Here is an 18,464-nt window from a genome sequence, read left to right as displayed (position 1 = left end):
TTCGAGACCAGCCTGGCCAACATGGTGAAACCTCGTCTCTACTAAAAATAAAAAATTAGCTGGGTGTGGTGGCACGTGCCTGCAGCTACTCGGGAGACTGTGTCAGGAGAATCGCTTGAACTCAGGAGACGGAGGTTGCAGTGAGCTGAGATTGCACCACAGCGCTCCAGCCTGGGTGACAGAGTGAGACTGTGTGTCAAAAAAAAAAAAAGTTTCAGACATGGAAGACCTTCCTCTTCCTCTCCCTCATTCATTCATTCACTCACGCACTGAACGAAGGTGCTGCTGCCCTCTAAGCCCAGCCCCTGTATGTTTGAAGTTCCCAGGCAGGTGGAGATACCCCAACATTCTGAGCCTGGGGTAGGGATAGAGTTGGGACAAAGGAAGTACTGAGTGAGGCTAAAGGGCTGGACCACATTCATTCCACAGGGCTAAGTGTTCATTCAAACTTGCACCGATCTCCTCTGCCTCTTCCCTACCCATTCCCCTACACCCTGTCAGGAAGGGGAGGCTGGCACAGAAAACCAGCCTGCCAGGAAGAACTCGGGGCAGGTTGGCTCGGAGCACTGGCAAGGAGAAGGGCATTGACTCAGCAGGGCTCCAAGCCAGCTCATTCTCTGGAATCTGAAACTGCACACCCAAGGGCTGACGTGCAGGCCGCCACTCATACACTTGGCCCTGTCAGCTGGGCCAGATGCCAGGACAGCAAATCCCTCCCAGCAGCAGTGGACAGGAAAGGGAGGGAGGAAAACCCCAGAGAGGAGTAGGTTCAGATGGTCACCGTCTGGCCTGTCCACCCCCAAGCCCCCAGCCTCTCTCTGAGTAGGGCCACAGCTATCCCAGGCTATCCCAGAATGCAAGCTCCTCCTCTTCCCCAGCTTCTTAAACTGAGAGAACTGATCAATTACTTCCCTGACCTGATGACCTTTTCATGATCTGATTTTCAGGGACTTCTTTGGAGCCATGTGTCCCACAGCACAAAACACACCACAGACCCAGGGTCTTAAGGGCACCTGCTGTGAGCAATCTACAAAAGAGTCTATACTGCAGCCTCAAGTTGGCTCTAGATTTTATTCTAAAAACTGCTCTTTATTTTTTATTTATTTATTTATTTATTTATTTTTTGAGATGGAGTCTTGCTCTGTCGCCCACGCTGGAGTGCAGTAGCGCAATCTCGGCTCACTGCAAGCTCCACCTCCCGGGTTAGTGCCATTCTCCTGCCTCAGCCTCCCGAGTAGCTGGGACTACAGGCGCCCGCCACCACGCCCAGCTAATTTTTTGTATTTTTAATAGAGACAGGGTTTCACCGTGTTAGTCAGGATGGTCTCGATCTCCTGACCTCGTGATCCGCCCACTTCGGCCTCCCAAAGTGCTGGGATTACAGGCGTGAGCCACCGCGCCCGGCCTATTTTTTATTTTATTTATTTATTTTTTTGAGACGGAGTTTCCCTCTTGTCGCCCAGGCTGGAGTGCAACGGCGCAATCTCCACTCACTGCAACCTCTGCCTCCCGGGTTCAAGCGATTCTCCAGCCTCAGCCTCCCGAGTAGCTGGGATTACAGGTGTGCACCACCACACCTGGCTAATTTTTTGTATTTTTAGTGCAAACGGGGTTTCACTATGTTGGCTCTGCTGGTCTCAAATTCCTGACCTCAGGTGATCCACCTGTCTCGGCCTCCCAACGTGCTGGGATTACAGGTGTGAGCCACTGTGCCTGGCCTAGCCTTTTTTTTTTTTTTTTTTTTTGAGACAGAGGCTCACTCTGTCACCCAGGCTGGAGTGCAGTGGTGCAATCTCGACTCACTGCAACCTCTGCCTTCCAGGATCAAGTGATTCTCGTGCTTCAGCCTCCCGAGTAGCTGGGACTACAGGTGCCCACCACCACGCCCGCTAATTTTTTGTATTCTAGTGGAGGGGGTGGGGTTTTGCCATATTGCCCAGGCTGGTCTCAAACTCCTAAGCTTAGGCTATCCACCACCTCAGCCTCCCAAAGTGCTAGGATTACAGGCATGAGCCACCACGCCCAGCCCTGTTTTATGTATTTTTTTTTTGAGATGGGTCTCACTCACCCAGGCTGGAGTGCAGTGTCAACAATCACAGCTCACTGCAACCTCAACCTCCCAGGCTCAAGTGATCCTCCCACCTCAGCCTCCCAAGCAGCTGGGACTATAGGCATGTGCCACCAGACCTGCCTAATTTCTGTAGATTTTGTAGAGACAGGATTTTTGCCGTGTTGCCCAGGCTGGTCTCGAACTCCTGAGCTCAAGGGATCCACTCGCCTCGGCCTCCCAAAGTGCTGGGATGACAGGTGTGAGTCACTGTGCCTGGCCAAAAACTGACCTTTAGAATGTGGTCTCTTACCCAGCAAAGACAAAGTCATCCTGATCAATTGTTCCTGGAGCACCTATATAAGCCAGGCACTGTGCTGGGGCCACCACGGTGGGCAAGACCGGGTCTCCAATCCCAACGTGTGGGCTACTTTGGCCAACATAGTTAAAAATTGTTAAAATGACCAATTTTATATTATGTATATTTCTTTTTTTCTTTTCTTTTCTTTTTTTTTTTTGAGACAGAGTCTTGCTCTGTCGCCAAGGCTGGAGTGCAGTGGTGCAATCTCTGCTCACTGCAACTTCCGCCTCCTGGGTTCAAATGATTCTCTTGCCTCAGCCTCCCGAGTAGCTGGGATTACAGGTGCCCACCACCACGCCTGGCTAATTTTTGTATTTTAGTAGAGACGGGGTTTCGCCATGTCCAGGCTGGTCTCTAACTCCTGACCTCAGGTGATCCGCCCACCTCAGCCTCCCAAAGTGCTGGGATTACAGGTATGAGCCACCGCGCCCAGTCTGTTATGTGTATTTCACTACAAATGTAAATGCCATTAAGCTAGGCAAGGTGGCTCATGCTTGTAATCCCAGTACGTTGGGAGGCCAAGGTGGGAGGACTGCTTGAGCCCAGGAGTTCAAGATTGGGTAACATGGCAAGACCCTGTCTGTACAAAAAATTTAAAAAATTAGCTGGGGCCAGGCTGGGCACGGTGGCTCACGTCTGTAATACCAGCACTTTGGGAGTCCAAGGTGGGCAGATCATGAGGTCAGAAGTTCCAGACCAGCCTGACCAACATGGTGAAACCCGGTCTCTACTAAAAATGTAAAAATTAGCCAGGCGTGGAGGCACGCGCCTGTTAATCCCAGTTACTCAGGAGCCTGGGGCAGGAGAATCGCTTGAACCCGGGAGGCAGAGGGTGCAGTAAGCAGAGATTGCGCCACTGCACTCCAGCCTGGGCGACAGGGTGAGACTCTGTCTCAAAAAAAAAAAAAAAAATTAGCTGGGGCCCGGCACGGTGGCTCACACCTGTAATCCTAGCACTTTGGGAGGCTGAGGTGGGTGGATCACTTGAGTCTGGGAGTTCGAGACCAGCCTGGCCAGCATGGTGAAACCCCGTCTCTACTAAAAATACAAAAATTAGCAGGCATGGTGGTGTGTGGCTGTAATCTCAGCTATTTGTGAGGCTGAGGTAGGAGACTCGCTTGAACCGAGGAGGTGGAGGCTGCAGTGAGCGGAGATCGTACCACTGCACTCCAGCCTGGGTGACAGAGCAAGACTCTGTCTCAAAAAAAAAAAAAAATAGCTAGGCGTGGTGGCACATTCCTGTAGTACGAGCTACTTGGGAGGCTGAGGTGGGAGGATCATTTGAACCTGGGAAGTCGAGGCTCAAAGCTACAGTGAGCCGAGATTGCACCCCTGCACTCTAGCCTAGGGGACAGATCAAGACCCTATATCCAAAAAATAAATAAATAAACACACAGAGACATAAAATATAAATATATATAATACACACAGAGACACATACATATGTAATACACATAAAGATATATATATATACATATATGGAGAGAGCCACACTTACATACAGAGAGATACATATATATATAACATACACAAACAGGCTGGGCAGGGTGTCTCACACCTGTAATCCTGACACTTTGGGAGACTGAAGTGGCAGGATTGCTTGAAATCAGGGATTTCAGACCAGCCTGGGTAACAAAGTGAGACCCCGTCCCTCCAAAAAATAAAAGATTAGGGCTGGGCGCGGCGGCTCACGCCTGTAATCCCAGCACTTTGGGAGGCCGAGGCGGGCGGATCACCTGAGGTCAGGAGTTCAAGACCAGCCTGGCTGACATGGTGAAACCCCATTTCTACTGAAAATACAAAAAAAAAATCAGCCGGGCATGGTGGCATCTGTAATCCCAGCTACTTGGGGGGCTGAGGCAGGAGAATCGCTTGAACCCGGGAGGCAGAGGTTGCAGTGAGCCAAGATTGTGCTATTGTATTCCAGCCTGGGTGACAAGAGCGAAACTCCATCTCAAAATAAATAAATAAATATAAAAATAAAAAAATAAATAAAATAAAAAATTAGCCAGGTGTGGTGGTGCCTACCCGTACTCCCACACCTACTCAAGGAGGCTGACGCAAGAGGACAACTTAAGCTCAGGAGGTGGAAGCTGCAGTCTGCTATGATCGTACCATTGCACTCCCATTTGGGCATCAGAGTGAGACTCTGTCCCAGAAAAAAAAAAAAAAGGCCGGGCGCGGTGGCTCAGGCCTGTAAACTCAGCTCCTCGGGAGGCTGAGGGAGGAGAATCGCTTGAACCTGGAAGGCAGAGGCGGCAGTGAGCTGAGACTGCGCCATTGAACTCCAGCCTGGGTGACAGAGCGAGACTCCATCTCAAAAAAAAAAAAAAGGCCGGGCGCGGTGGCTCACGCCTGTAATCCCAGCACTTTGGGAGGCCGAGGCGGGTGGATCACGAGGTCAGGAGATCGAGACCATCCTGGCTAACATGGTGAAACCCCATCTCTACTAAAAATACAAAAAATTAGCCGGGCGTGGTGGCGGGCACCTGTAGTCCCAGCTACTCAGGAGGCTGAGGCAGGAGAATGGCGGGAACCTGGGAGGTGGAGCTTGCAGTGAGCCGAGATGAGGCCACTGCACTCCAGCCTGGGCAACAGAGCGAGACTCTGTCTCAAAAAAAAAAAAAACAAGAAACAAAACAACAACACACACACGTATACATAATACATAAGTGCATAAGTGCATAGATAGATAAAATACACTCACATAGAGACGTATTCATATATATTTATATAATACACTCATGCAGGGTGAGATAATACACACTTTTTTGTACATCTTCTTTTTCTAACCCACTTAAGGATATATTGCACACATAACGTGTGCCTTTTGCCCTTTACTAAGAAAAAAAAGTGTTTATACAACTGTGGTACAGCTAGCAATTTCAGGAAATTTGACCCTGACATAGTACTCTTATCTAATCTATGGTCCATATTCCAGTTTCATCAATTGTGTCAAGCATGACCTGAACAGCTGTGGTTTGTGTTTCTGTTTGTTTTCCTTTGTTTTGGAGACAGGGTCTCACTCTGTCATTCAGGCTGGAGTGCAGTGGTGCGATTATAGCTCACTGCAGCCTCCAACTCCTGGGCTCAAGTGATCCTCCTGCCTCAGCCTCCTGAGCAGCTGGGATTACAGGCACATGCCACCACACCAGGCTAATTTTGGTATTTTTTTGTAGAGACAGGGTTTAGTTACATTGCCCAGGCTGGTCTCGAAGTTGAACTCCTGAACTCAGGCGATCCTCCCACCCCGGCATCCCAAAGAGCTGGGATTACAGGCATGAGCCACTGTGCCTGGCCACAGCTGTTTTTTGTTTTGTTTTGTTTTGTTTTGTTTTTTAAAAAAAACTGAGTATCCCTCTTTTGCCCAGGCTGGAATGCAGTGGCATGATCTCAGCTCACCACAACAGCCTCCTGGGTTCAAGCAATTCTCCTGCCTCAGCCTCCTGAGTAGCTGGGAATACAGGCACACGCCACCATGCCCAGCTAATTTTTGTATTTTTAGTAGAGATGGGGTTTCACTATGTTGGTCAGGCTGGTCTCGAACTCTGACCTCATGATCCGCCCAGATACACTGTAAAGTGCTAGGATTACAGGCGTAAGCCACCGCGCCCGGCCTCACAGCCATGTTTTTTATGAGCAGGACCCTATCCAGAATCATCCACTGCATTTCATTGTCATATCCTGTTGGTCCTTTTTTTTTTTTTTAATCTGAGACGGGGTCGTTGTTATGTTGCCGAGGCTGGTCTCAAATCTGGGCTCAAGCAATCTTCCTGCCTCAGCCTACTGAGTAACTGGGAATACAGGTGCATTCGCTATGCCAGGCAGGGCACTGGCATTTTTTGAGACATGGTCTCGCTTTGTCACCAAGGCTGGAGTGCAGCAGTGAGATCACAGCTCACTGCAGCCTCAACCTCCTAGGCTCAAGTGATCCTCCCACCTCAGCCTCCTGAGTAGCTGGGACAACAGGCATAAGCCACTATGCCTGGCCAAACACTGAGATTTTCGAGATGTACACACCGGTTATTTGTAGCACGTCCTCCATTTTGCATTTGTCTGATGCTGATGTTTCTTCCCCATAAGGTGCCTGTTATATATTTTTGGCAGTGATGTTGTGTCCTTCTTAGTGTATGATATCAGGAGGCACATGATATCTGTTTGCTCATTGGCACCATGAATGGTGCTAAGATTTAACGACATAAGTTGAATCCTAGATGGTCAATGCTGTAATGGGGTAAGCACACAGGCCTAGAAGAGTATAGAAAAGATGTCAATCCCATTAGGTAAGGATTCCTGGAGCAGGGGTCCTAAGACTGAGAGATGCTTGACAGAGTCCTAGACAAAGTGTACAGGAAATAGATGACTCAGGTTCAAGGAAGAGCATGAAAAATTCTCTCTGGCTTGAGACATGCAGGATTCTTCTCAGACAAGCCCACAAGGTTGTTAGGACTATGTAATGGCACATCGTGTCCAGTGACTGGCCTCTACCGCCCCCAGCAACTAACCACAGTCTTCCTGCCACACTGTACTCACAACCAGGTCACCAAGAAAGGTCAGCCCAAGAGCAGGACCTCAAACACTCAGGGCAGAAAGGATGACTCAGAATCTGGGCTGGTGCTCAGAAGGGAACGGGGTTGCCTTTCCACCCTCCCCTATTAGCTTTTCCCCATAATTCCTTCCAGTCTGGGAACTTGTACATTGCAGGGCAGACAGCTGTGAAGTCACTAAGGAAATAAAAACTGTAGCAGTGTACATTTATTTAGTGCCACCTTTACACCATCAGACACTTGTGTAATCCATTTTATCTCAACCTCAAGTCAGTCCCTGAAAGGAGATAAATTGAGCTTCTGAGACCTTTAGGAATTTGGACAAAGTCACGCAGCTCAGAAGGGTCAAGATTTGAACCTAGGCCAGGCGTGGTGGCTCATGTCTGTAATTCCAGCAATTTGGGAGGCTGAGGTGGGCAGATTACTGGAGATCAGGAGTTTGAGACCAGCCAGGCCAACCTGGTGAAAACTTCTCTCTACTAAAAATACAAAATATTAGCTGGGCATGGTGGCGAGTGCTACCTCCCAGCTACTTGGGAGGCGGAAGCAGGAGAATCACTCTAACCTAGGAGGCAGAGGCTGCAGTGAGCCAAGATCGCACAACTGCACTCCAGCCTGGGTGACAGAGCCAGACTCCATCTCAAAAAAAGAGAAAAAAAAAAAGATTTGAACCTAGTTCTCTTTAGTTCCAAACCATTGAATCTCTCTCTGTCTTTTAAGACGGTGGCAGGGGAGGGCACGTGGGGTGGTGGTGGGATGTCTTGCTGTGTTGCCAAGGCTGGATTGGAACTACTGGGCCCAAGAAATCCTCCCATCTCAGCCTGCTCACTAGCTGGAATTAACGGTGCCCAAAACCGTGACCTCTTTTATTTTATTTTTAATTTAATTTTGTTGTTGTTTTGTTTTTGAGACGGAGTCTCACTCTGTCGCCCAGGCTGGAGTGCAGTGGCACTATCTCGGCTCACTGCAAGCTCCACCTCCTGGGTTCACGCCATTCGCCTGCCTCAGCCTCCCGAGTAGCTGGGATTACAGGCGCCCGCCACCAGGCCCAGCTAATTTTTTGTGTTTTTAGTAGAGATGGGGTTTCACCCTGTTAGCCAGGATGGTCTTGATCTCCTGACCTCATGATCCGCCCGCCTCGGCCTCCCAAAGTGCTGGGATTACAGGCGTGAGCCACCGCGCCTGGCCTATTTTTAAAGCTTGTCATTGTTTTGTAATTTACGATTTATTTATTTATTTATTTATTTATTTATTTATTTATTTATTTATTTGAGACGGCGTCTTGTTCTGTCACCCAGGCTGGAGTGCAGTGGGGCGATCTCGACTTACTACTACCTATGCCTCCCAGCTTCAGGGGGTTCTTATGCCTCAGCCTCCTGAGTAGCTGGGATTACAGCTGCTGGCCACCATGCCCGGCTAATTTTTGTATTTCTAGCAGAGACAGGGTTTCACCATGTTGATCTTGAACTCCTGATCTCCAGTGATCCACCCGCCTCGGCCTTCCAAAGTGTTGGGATTACAGGCGTGAGCCATCGCGCCCAGCCTATTTTTATTTTTGGGAAATTATTTTTACAACAATAAGAAAAAGCTAGAGATAGATTCCCCCACTGCCCCCTCCGAAAATTCCTTCTCTATATATACCCGGTTTGACAACCGCGGACCCCGGGGGTTTACCCTAGATAGCAGCGCCCTCTGGTGGTGAACTCGAGAGCAGCTGTTCTGGCCGCTCAGACGCGTTCCTTTCCCGCTGATTCCAGGCGCCGGAGAGGAAGTTCAAAGCCTCCTGGCGGCTGCCCGCCCGCTGTGGGCAGCTCATAAAGACTGAGTAAGTCAAGGGGGAAGTGGAGATGATGACGACGATGATGATTTTTGAGACAGAGTCTCGCTCTGTCGCCCAGGCTGGAGTACAGTGGCGCGATCTCGGCTCACTGCAACCTACACCTCCCGGGTTCAAGGGATTCTCCTGCCTTGGCCTCCCAAGTAGCTGGGACTACAGGCGCGTGCCACCACACCCGACTAACTTTTGTATTTGTAGTAGAGATGAGGTTTCACCATGTTGGCCAGGCTGGTCTCGAACTCCTGACTTCAAGTGATCCACCCGCCTCAGCCTCCCAAATTGCTGGGATTATAGGCGTGAGCCACTGCACCCCGGTTGAGACAGTCTTGCTCTTGGCCCAGGCTGCAGTGCAGTGGCGTGATCATAGCTTACTGTAGCCTCAAATTCCTGGGCTCAATCAATTCTGCCGCCTCAGCATCCTGAGTAGCTGGAACTACGGGAACATGCTACCATGCCCAGCTAATGTTTAAAAATTTCTGCTGGGTGCAGTGGCTCATGCTTGTAATCCCAGCACTTTGGGAGGTCGAGGCGGGTGGATCACGAGGTCAGCAGATGGAGACCATCCTGGCTAATGCGGTGAAACCCCATCTCTACTAAAAATACAAAAAATTAGCCAGGCATGGTGGCAGGTGCCTGTAATCCCAGCTACTAGGGAGGCTGAGGCAGGGGAATTGCTTGAACCCTGGAGGCGGAGCTTGCAGTGAGCCGAGATTGCGCCACTGCACTCCAGCCTGGGCGACAGAGCGAGACTCTGTCTCAAAAATAAATAAATAAATAAATTTTCTAGAGACAGGGTCTTGCTTTGTTGCCCAGGCTGGTCTCAAACTCTCAGCCTCAAGCAATTCTCCTGTCTTAGCCTCTCGAGGCACTAGGATTACAGGCATGCACACCACAACTGACCAATGCTGTCTTTTGAAGCTCCTGACTGGGGCCAATTAGCTCTCATGTCAGGGGCGTCAATGTTCTGAGACAGGCCCGGCACAATGGCTCACGCCTGTAATCCCAGCATTTTGGGAGGCAGAGGTGGGCGGATCACCTGAGGTCAGGAATTTGAGACCAGCCTCGCCAACATGGTGAAACCCTGTCTCTACTAAAAATACAAAAAATTAGCTGGGCTGATAGCAGGTGCCTGTAATCCCAGCTACTGGAGAGACTGAGGCTGAAGAATTGCTTGAATTCGGGAGGCGGAACTTGCAGTGAGCTGAGATCGCGCCACTGTACTCCAGCCTTGGCGACAGAGCGAGACTGTCTCAAAAAAAAAAAAAAAAAAACTGTTCAGAGACAGGCGCAGTCTCTCTGGGCAGTGAAGCATTCCAGATGGGGGCAGGGGTGCCTTGGAGTTTCCAGGAGGCCCCTAAAATGGCAAAGGAGCTGAAAGTGGCTCCAAGGGGTTCAATGTATTCTGGAGTGCCCGGGAACCTCCTCCCTCTCTCTTTTCTTTTCTGACTCAAGCCTCAGCCTGGGACAGGGTGGGAGAGAGAAGGGTCACATTTTCTATCATGAACACCCAGGGTATTAGGAATGTGGGGGAGGAGGGAAGTTGTTTAAGAGGTCTAAGAGCATCTTCCTCACCCACGCAAGCAAAATTCCTTTTCTTTCTTTCTTTCTCTTTCCTTCTTTCTTTCTTTTCTATTTCCCTCCCTCCCTCTCTCTGTCTCTTTCTTTCTTCTTTTCTCCCCTCTTTCTTTCTTCCTTCCATCCTTCCCTCCCTCCCTCCTTTCTTCCTTTTTCTTTCCTTCTTTGTTTCTTTCTCTTTCCCTCCCTCCCTCTCTTTCTTTCTTTTTCTTTCTTTTCCCCCTTTCTCTCTTCCTTCCTTCCCTCCCTCCCTCCTTTCTTTCTTTCTTTCTTTCTTTCCTTTCTTTCTTTCTGTCTCTCTCTCTTTTCTTTCTTTCTTTTTTTTTTGACAGAGTCTCGCTCTGTCACCCAGGCTGGAGTGCAGTGGCGCGATCTTCGCTCACTGAAACCTCTGCCTCAGCCTCCTGAGTAGCTGGGATTACAGGTGCACAGCACCATGCCCGGATAAATTTTTTAGTTTTAGTACAGATGGGGTTTCGCCATGTTGGCCAGGCTGGTCTCCAACGCCTGACCTCAGGTGATCCGCCCACCTCAACCTCCCAAATTGCTGGGCGTGCAGGCGTGAGCCACCGTGCCCGGCCCCTTTTCTTTCTTATACCTCTCCCCACTGGCTAGCTAGGCAGGAATACTCTTCAGAAATTCTTGGTCTGCAGGGAGCTTGAAATCACCTTTCAATCTTTCCATTCAGTGTAAATTTATTGAGTGTCTACTGTGTGCTGAGCACCTGTGGTGGGATTCTGAGTAGCTGGGATTACAGGCGCCCACCACCACAGGCTGGAGTGCAATACTGCACTCTCAGCCCATTGCAACCTCTGCCTCCTGAGTTCAGGTGACTCTCCTGCCTCAGCCTCCTGAAGAGCTGGGATTACAGGCGCACGCCACAATGCCCAGCTAAATTTTTTTTTTTTTTTTTTTTTTTTTGAGACAGAGTCTCGCTCTGTCACCTAGGCTGGAGTGCAGTGGCGCGATCTTGGCTCACTGCAAGCTCCGCCTCCCGGGTTCACGCCATTCTCCTGCCTCAGCCTCCTGAGTAGCTGGGACTACAGGCACCCGCCACCACGCCTGTCTAATTTTTTGTATTTTAAGTAGAGACGGGGTTTCACCGTGTTAGCCAGGATGGTTTCAATCTCCTGACCTCGTGATCTGCCTGCCTTGGCCTCCCAAAGTGCTGGGATTACAGGCGTGAGCCACCGTGCCTGGCCAATTTTTGTATTTTCAGTAGAGACGAGGGTTTCAACATATTGGTCAGGCTGGTCTCGAACTCCTGAACTCAAGTGATCCGCCTGCCTCAGCCTCACAACATTCTGGGATTACAGGCGTGAGCCACCACTCTGGCAGAAATTTCCAATCTCCTTTTCTCTCTCTCTGTCTCTCTCTCTCTCACACACACACACAAACACACACCCCTCTGCTTCCATCATAACACCTTCTATAACTCTGACCCTCCTACCTTTCTCTTCTTTTTTATTTTGAGACAGAGTCTCTGTCTTTCAGGCTGAGGTGCAGTGGTGTGATCTTGGCTCACTGCAATCTCTGCTTCCTGGGTTCAAGAGAAGTGATTCTCATGCCTCAGCCTCTGGAGTAGCTGGGACTACAGGCATGCACCACCATGCCTGGCTAAATTTTTTGTGTGTTTTTAGTAGAGGAAGGGTTTCACCATGTTAGCCAGGCTGGTCTCGAACTCCTGGCTTCAAGTGATCTGTCCGCCTCAGCCTCCTAAAGTGCTGGGATTACAGGCGTCAGCCACTGTGCCAGCCATAATGATTTTATGTTATGAGACAGGGTCTCACTCTGTTGCCCAGGCTGCAGTGCAGTGGCTCAATCATGGCTCACTGCAACTTCCACCTCCTGGACTCAAGTGATCCTCCCACCGCAGCCTCCTGGGTAGCTGGGATGCATCCCACCATGCCCAGCTAATTATTTTTATTTTTTGCAGAGATGGAGTTTTAACATGTTGCCCAGACTGGTATCAAACTCCTGGGCTCAAGCGATCCTCCTGCCTCAGCTTCCCAATGTGCTGGGATTACCAGAATGTGTCACTGCACCTGGCCAATAATCAGGTTTTTATCTTGCCTTTCTTCTCTAAAAGTGTCACCGGAAAACCAGATAGTACATAAGAAGAAGTTTCTTGCATTAAAAAAAAAAAAAAAGAATTCAACTAACAAATAAGGACGAAATGGCTGGGCACGGTGGCTCATGCCTGTAATCCCAGCAATTTGGGAGGCTGAGGAGGGCGGATCACAAGGTCAGGAGTTCAAGACCAGCCTGGCCAACATGGTGAAACCCCGTCTCTACTAAAAATACAAAAATTAGCTAGGTGTAGTGGCACAAGCCTGTAATCCCAGCTACTAGGGAGGCTGAGGAAGGAGAATCACTTGAACCTGGGAGGCAGAGGTTGCAGTAAGCTGAGATTGTGCCACTGCACTCCAGCCTGGGTGACAGAGTGAGATTCCATCTCATAAAAAAAATTAAATAAGTAAATAAATAAGGAAGAAATACAAGAGATATGACATCACTATTTTGTAATCTCTAAGGAGTTAATTCTCGATGGCTACTGGACTCAGGAAAGGAGGCACAGCCGAACATTACAAGCCTCCTTGTGAAAGAACAGAACGCCATCCGTAGTCATGTCAAAGTAATCAAAGCTGAGTCTGACCCCAGTTCTAGAAGCAACTGCCAATTTGCAGGGAATACCAAGGACAGAAGAACATCCTGAACTAACTACACGATGAGTGTAGGATCAGCAACATTTAGACCATAGGAAACACTTCAGGACAAGCAGCCAATTGTGCGATCCTTTTTTCCTTCCTTCCTTCCTTCCTTCCTTCCTTCCTCCTTCCCTTCCCCTCCCTTCCTCCCTTCCTCCCTTCCTCCCTTCCTCTCTTTCTCTCTTTCTTTCTTTCTTTTCTTTCTTTCTTTCACAGGGTCTTACTCTGTTTCCCAGGCTGGAGTGCAGTGATGTGATCACAGCTCACTGCAGCCTTGATCACCTGGGCTCGAGCGATCCTCCCACCTCAGCCTCCCCAGTAGCTGGGACTACAGGTGCAGCCACCATACCCAGCTAATTTTTGTAGTTTTTGTAGAGATGGGGGGGGTCTCACTATATTGCCCAGGATAATCTCGAACTCCTGGGCTCAACTGATCCTGCTGCCTTGGCTTCCCAAAGTGCTGGGATTGCAGGTGTGAGGCACCATGCCCAGGCATGCAATGCTTCTATTGTAAGGGAAAAAGAGGGATGGAGAGGAACCTGTGAATTAAAAGAGGCTTAGGCCGGGCGCGGTGGCTCACACCTATAATCCCAGCACTTTGGGAGGCCCAGGCGGGCGGATCACCTGAGATCGGGAGTTCCAGACCAGCCTGGCCAACATGGAGAAACTCCGTCTCTACTAAAAATACAAAAATTAGCCGGACGTGGTGGCACATGCCTGTAATCCCAGCTACTCAGGAGGCCGAGGCAGGAGAATCGTTTGAATCTAAGAGGCAGAGGTTGCAGTGAGCCAAGATTGCACCACTGGACTCCAGCCTGGGCAACAAGAGTGAAACTCCATCTCAAAAAAATAAAATTAAAAATAAATAAATAAATAAACAGGCTTAGGCCGGGCGCGGTGGCTCGTGCCAGTAATCCCAACACTATGGGAGGCTGAGGCTGGTCGATCACAAGGTCAGGAGATCGAGACCATCCTGACCAACATGGTGGAACCCCATCTCTACTAAAATACAAAAAATTAGCTGGGCATGGTGGCTTGTGCCTGTAGTCCCAGCTGCTCTGGAGGCTGAGGCAGGGGAATCGGTTGAACCTGGGAGATGGAGGTTGCAGTGAGCCAAGATCACGCCACTGCACTCTAACCTGGTAACAGAGCAAGACTCCGTCTCAAAAAAAAAAAAAAAAAAAAGGGGCAGGGGGAGCTTAAAAGACATATCATTTTCTTTTTGAATGGGCGAGACTGAACTCCAGTGTCTACAGATTCACATTTGGATAATAAAACTATACATGTGCAGTGGCGCTCACCTGTCTCCCAGCTACTCAGGAGGCCAAGGATCATCTGAGCCCAGGAGTTCCAGGCTGCAGTGAGCATTGATTGCACCACTGCACTCCAGCCTGAACAATACAGTGAGACTCTGTCTCGAAATAAATAAATAAGCAAACAAACAAACAAACAAACAGAAACCTACACAGGGCCGGGCGTGTTGGCTCACGCCTGTAATCCCAGCACTTTGGGAGGCCGAGGCAGGTGGATCACCTGAAGCCAGGAGCTCAAGACCAGCATGGTCAACATGGAGAAAACCCATCTCTACTAAAAATACAAAAAATCTGGTCATGGTAGCGGGCACCTGTAATCTCAACTACTCAGGAGGCTGAGGCAGGAGAATCGTTTGAACCCAGGAGACTGCAGTGAGCTGAGATCATGCCACTGCACTCCAGCCTGGGCAACAGAGCGAGATTCTGTCTCAAAAATAAATAAATAAATAAACAAATAAACAAATAAAAGTCACACAACAGTGGTTACTTAGGGAGTGAGGGGCAGCTGTGACTAGGACATAGTCCATGGAGGCGCTTCTTGGGTAGCTGGCAAGTGCAGTTGGTTGGCCTGGGTGGAGGCGACGATGACCTTCATCTCAGCGCTGGGTTTCTGAAACTTAGCACTCTTGACATTCGGGCCACATAATTCTTGGTCCTTGGGGATGGCCTGTGCATTGCAGGGTGGTTAGCTACGTTCCTGGCCTCCGCCCTCTAGGTGCCAAAAACACCCACCTCCTCATTACCCAAAAGTGCTCCTAGATATTGTCAAACATTCTCCCATGGGACAAAATCACTCCTGGTTGAGAACCACCCCCTGGAGGAACTCCTTAAACTATACATTTGTGGGTTTTTTGTTGTTGTTGTTGGTTGGTTTTGTTTTGTTTTTTGTTTTTGTTTTTTTACTTTTAATTGCATTTATTTTAATGCTGAATTTACTCCCATGCCATAAGTTTTTGTTTCTTCAGTTTCTTCTGGGATATCTTTTTCTTTCTTTCTTTTTTTTTTTTTTCCGAGATGGAGTTTCACTCTTGTTGCTCAGGCTGGAGTGCAATGGTGCGATATCGGCTCACCGCAACCTCTGCCACCCGGGTTCAAACGATTCTCCTGCCTCAGCCTCCTCCTGAGTAGCTGGGATTACATGCATGCGCCACCACGCTCGGCTAATTTTATATTTTAAGAGAAATGGGGTTTCTCCATGTTGGTCAGGCTGGTCTCGACCTCCCGACCTCAGGTGATCTACCCGCCTCGGCCTCCCAAAATGCTGGGATTATAGGCGTGAGCCACTGCGCCCGGCCTTGGGATATCTTTTTCTTTTGGGCAACCTCCTCCTCTGGCTGTTCCTTTTGAGTAAGAATCATCTCAGTGTGGCAGGGAGAACTCATTCATGGGTTAATCCGACCGGAGCTCCGTAGGTCTGGCGACGCATCTTAGGTACTTTGTTCACTTGGATATGCTCAATGACCAGAGAATCTACATCTAACCCTTAAGTTCAGCATTACTCTCTGCATTTTTTTTTTTTTTTTTGAGACAGAGTCTCGCTCTACTGCCCAGGCTGGAGTGCAGTGGCACAATCTTGGCTTTGCAACCTCTGCCTCCCGGGTTCAAGCAATTCTCCTGCCTCAGCCTCCCTAGTAGCTGGGACTACAGGCACGTGCCACCACACCCAGCTAATTTTTGTATTTTTAGTAGAGATGGGGTTTCACCGTGTTGGCCAGGCTGGTCTCGAACTCCTGACCTCAGGTGATCCGCCCACCTCAGCCTCCCAAAGTGCTGGGATTACATGTGTGAGCCACCATGCCCGGCCACTCTCTGCATTTTTAAGGATGCACAGCAAAAATTCAGCACTTTTTCTAGGCCACTGACTTTGTGTCCAGCCCCACTGCTTGGCCTGGGCACACCTGCCACCTCCACCATTGTAATGTTGGAATGGTACACACTGTTTCTGTAAAGTGACATCTTTCAGATACTTCGTGGATTTTCGTATATACATACCCTTGATGGCCTGGGCAGTTTCATGAGTGTTCTCAAAGTGAACATGAAGATTTGAACCTCTTGATTTGCATGATTTTGTGGGGTTCTCTGGGTCAAGTGAATAGCAAACCATTTTCCCAGATTACCTCAGGCCACTTAGGGAAAGAGTATACATTTGTTTTATGTGGTTTCTTGAATCTGGCTGTGTGTGTGCATCTATGGACGCTTTATTTTACAATTATATATATATATATATATATATATATATATATATATACATATATATATATATATTTTTTTTTTTTTTTGAGACAGAGTTTCACTCTCGTTGCCCAGGCTGGAATGCAATGGCTCACTCTCGGCTCACTGCAACCTCTGCCTCCCAGGTTCAAGTGATTCTCCTGCCTCAGCCTCCCAAGTAGCTGTGATTACAGGCATGCACCACTACACTGGGATAATTTTGTGTTTTTAGTAGAGACGGAGTTTCTCCTTGTTGGTCAGTCTGGTCTCCAACTCCCGATATCAGGTGATCTGCCTGCCTTGGCCTCCCAAAGTGCTGGGATTACAGGCGTGAGCCACCGCGCCCGGCCACAATAAAAATATTTTAGGGCTGGGTGCGGTGGCTCACGCCTGTAACCCCAGCACTTTGGGAGGCCGAGGCAGGCAGATCACAAGGTCAGGAGATCAAGACCATCCTGGCTAACACGGTGAAACCCCATCTCTACTAAAAATACTAAAAAATAAAAATACTAAAAATACAAAAACTTAGTCAGGTGTGGTGGTGGCTGCCTATAGTCCCAGCTATTCAGGAGGCTGAGGCAGGAGAATGGCGTGAACCCGGGAGGCGGATCTTGCAGTAAGTGGAGATCACACCACTGTACTCCAGCCTGGGCGACAGAGCAAGACTCCGTCTCAAAAAAAAAAAAAAAATATATATATATATATATATATGTGTGTGTATATATATATATTTTAAACATTCCAATGGAGGCCAAGTGCAGCAGCTCATGCCTGTTATGCCACTATTTAGGGAGGCTGAGGCAGGAGAATCACTTGAACCCAGGAATTTGTGACCAGCCTGGGCAACATAGAGAGACCCTATCCTTACAAAAATAAGAAACCTGCTGGACGTGGTAGCACATGCCTGTAGTCCCAGCTACTCGGGAGGTTGAGGTGGGAGGATTGCTTGAGCCTGGGAGTTCAAGGCTGCAGTGAGCCATAGGTCTTGCCACAGAACTCCAGCATCGGCAGCAGAGTAAACTCTGTCTCAAAGGAACAAAGAAGAAAATTCCAATGGAGTTTCTGTGGGGAAACGCAACAGAATTCCACAGTTTTAACTGAAAGAATCAACCAATTAAAATAACTCAGGAATTTTGTTTTTTTTTTAAAAAGTATCAGATGTTAAAATACATTTTAAAATATTACTATATTCTGGCCAGGTGCTGTGGCTTATGCCTGTGATCCCAGCACTTTGTGAGGCCAAGGCAGGTGGATTGCTTGAGCCAAGGAGTTGAAGACCAGCCTGGGCAAAGTAGTAAAAGCCCGTCTCTACTAAAAATAAAAAAAATTAGCTGGGCGTAGCACACACTTGTAATCCCAGCTACTTGGGAGGCTGAGGCAGGAGTATCTGTTTAACCTGGGAGGCGGAGTTTGTAGTGAGCTGAGATATTGTGCCACAGCACTCTAGCCTGGGCAACAGAATGAGACCCTGACTCAAAAAAGAAAAAAAATCATTATTTCAGCAAACATTTATTAAGCATCTACTGTGTACTAGGGTCACTGGATAATACAGTTATCAAAACCAGTTTCCTGTTCCCATGGTGCTGACACTTAATTTAGAGACGGAGTCTCACTCTGTCGCCCAGGCTGGAGTGCAGTGGCAGAAATGGAACCTCTGCCTCCCAGGTTCAAGTGATTCTCCTGCCTCAGCCACCCAAGGAGCTGGGATTACAGGCATGCACCACCATGTCCGATTAATTTTTTGTATTTTTTTTTTGTAGAGACAGAGTCTCACTCTGTTGCCCAGGCTGGTCTTGAGCTGCTGGGCTCCAAAGATCCTCCCACCTCAGCCTCAGGAGGTGCTAGGATTACAGGCATGAGCCACC

General features: G+C 48.8%; 1 pseudogene; it reads right to left on the bottom strand.

The window, feature by feature from the left end:
- Nucleotides 1-15,320: 15,320 nt before the first annotated feature.
- On the bottom strand, nt 15,321-16,492 carry LOC101134932 (large ribosomal subunit protein uL22-like; annotated as a pseudogene).
- Between the last annotated feature and the right edge of the window lie 1,972 nt (nt 16,493-18,464).

This window comes from Gorilla gorilla, chromosome 20 (genome assembly GCF_029281585.2).
Source record: "Gorilla gorilla gorilla isolate KB3781 chromosome 20, NHGRI_mGorGor1-v2.1_pri, whole genome shotgun sequence".
In the NCBI taxonomy this organism is placed as follows: domain Eukaryota; kingdom Metazoa; phylum Chordata; class Mammalia; order Primates; family Hominidae; genus Gorilla; species Gorilla gorilla.
This window is presented reverse-complemented; position numbering and strand designations above follow the sequence as displayed.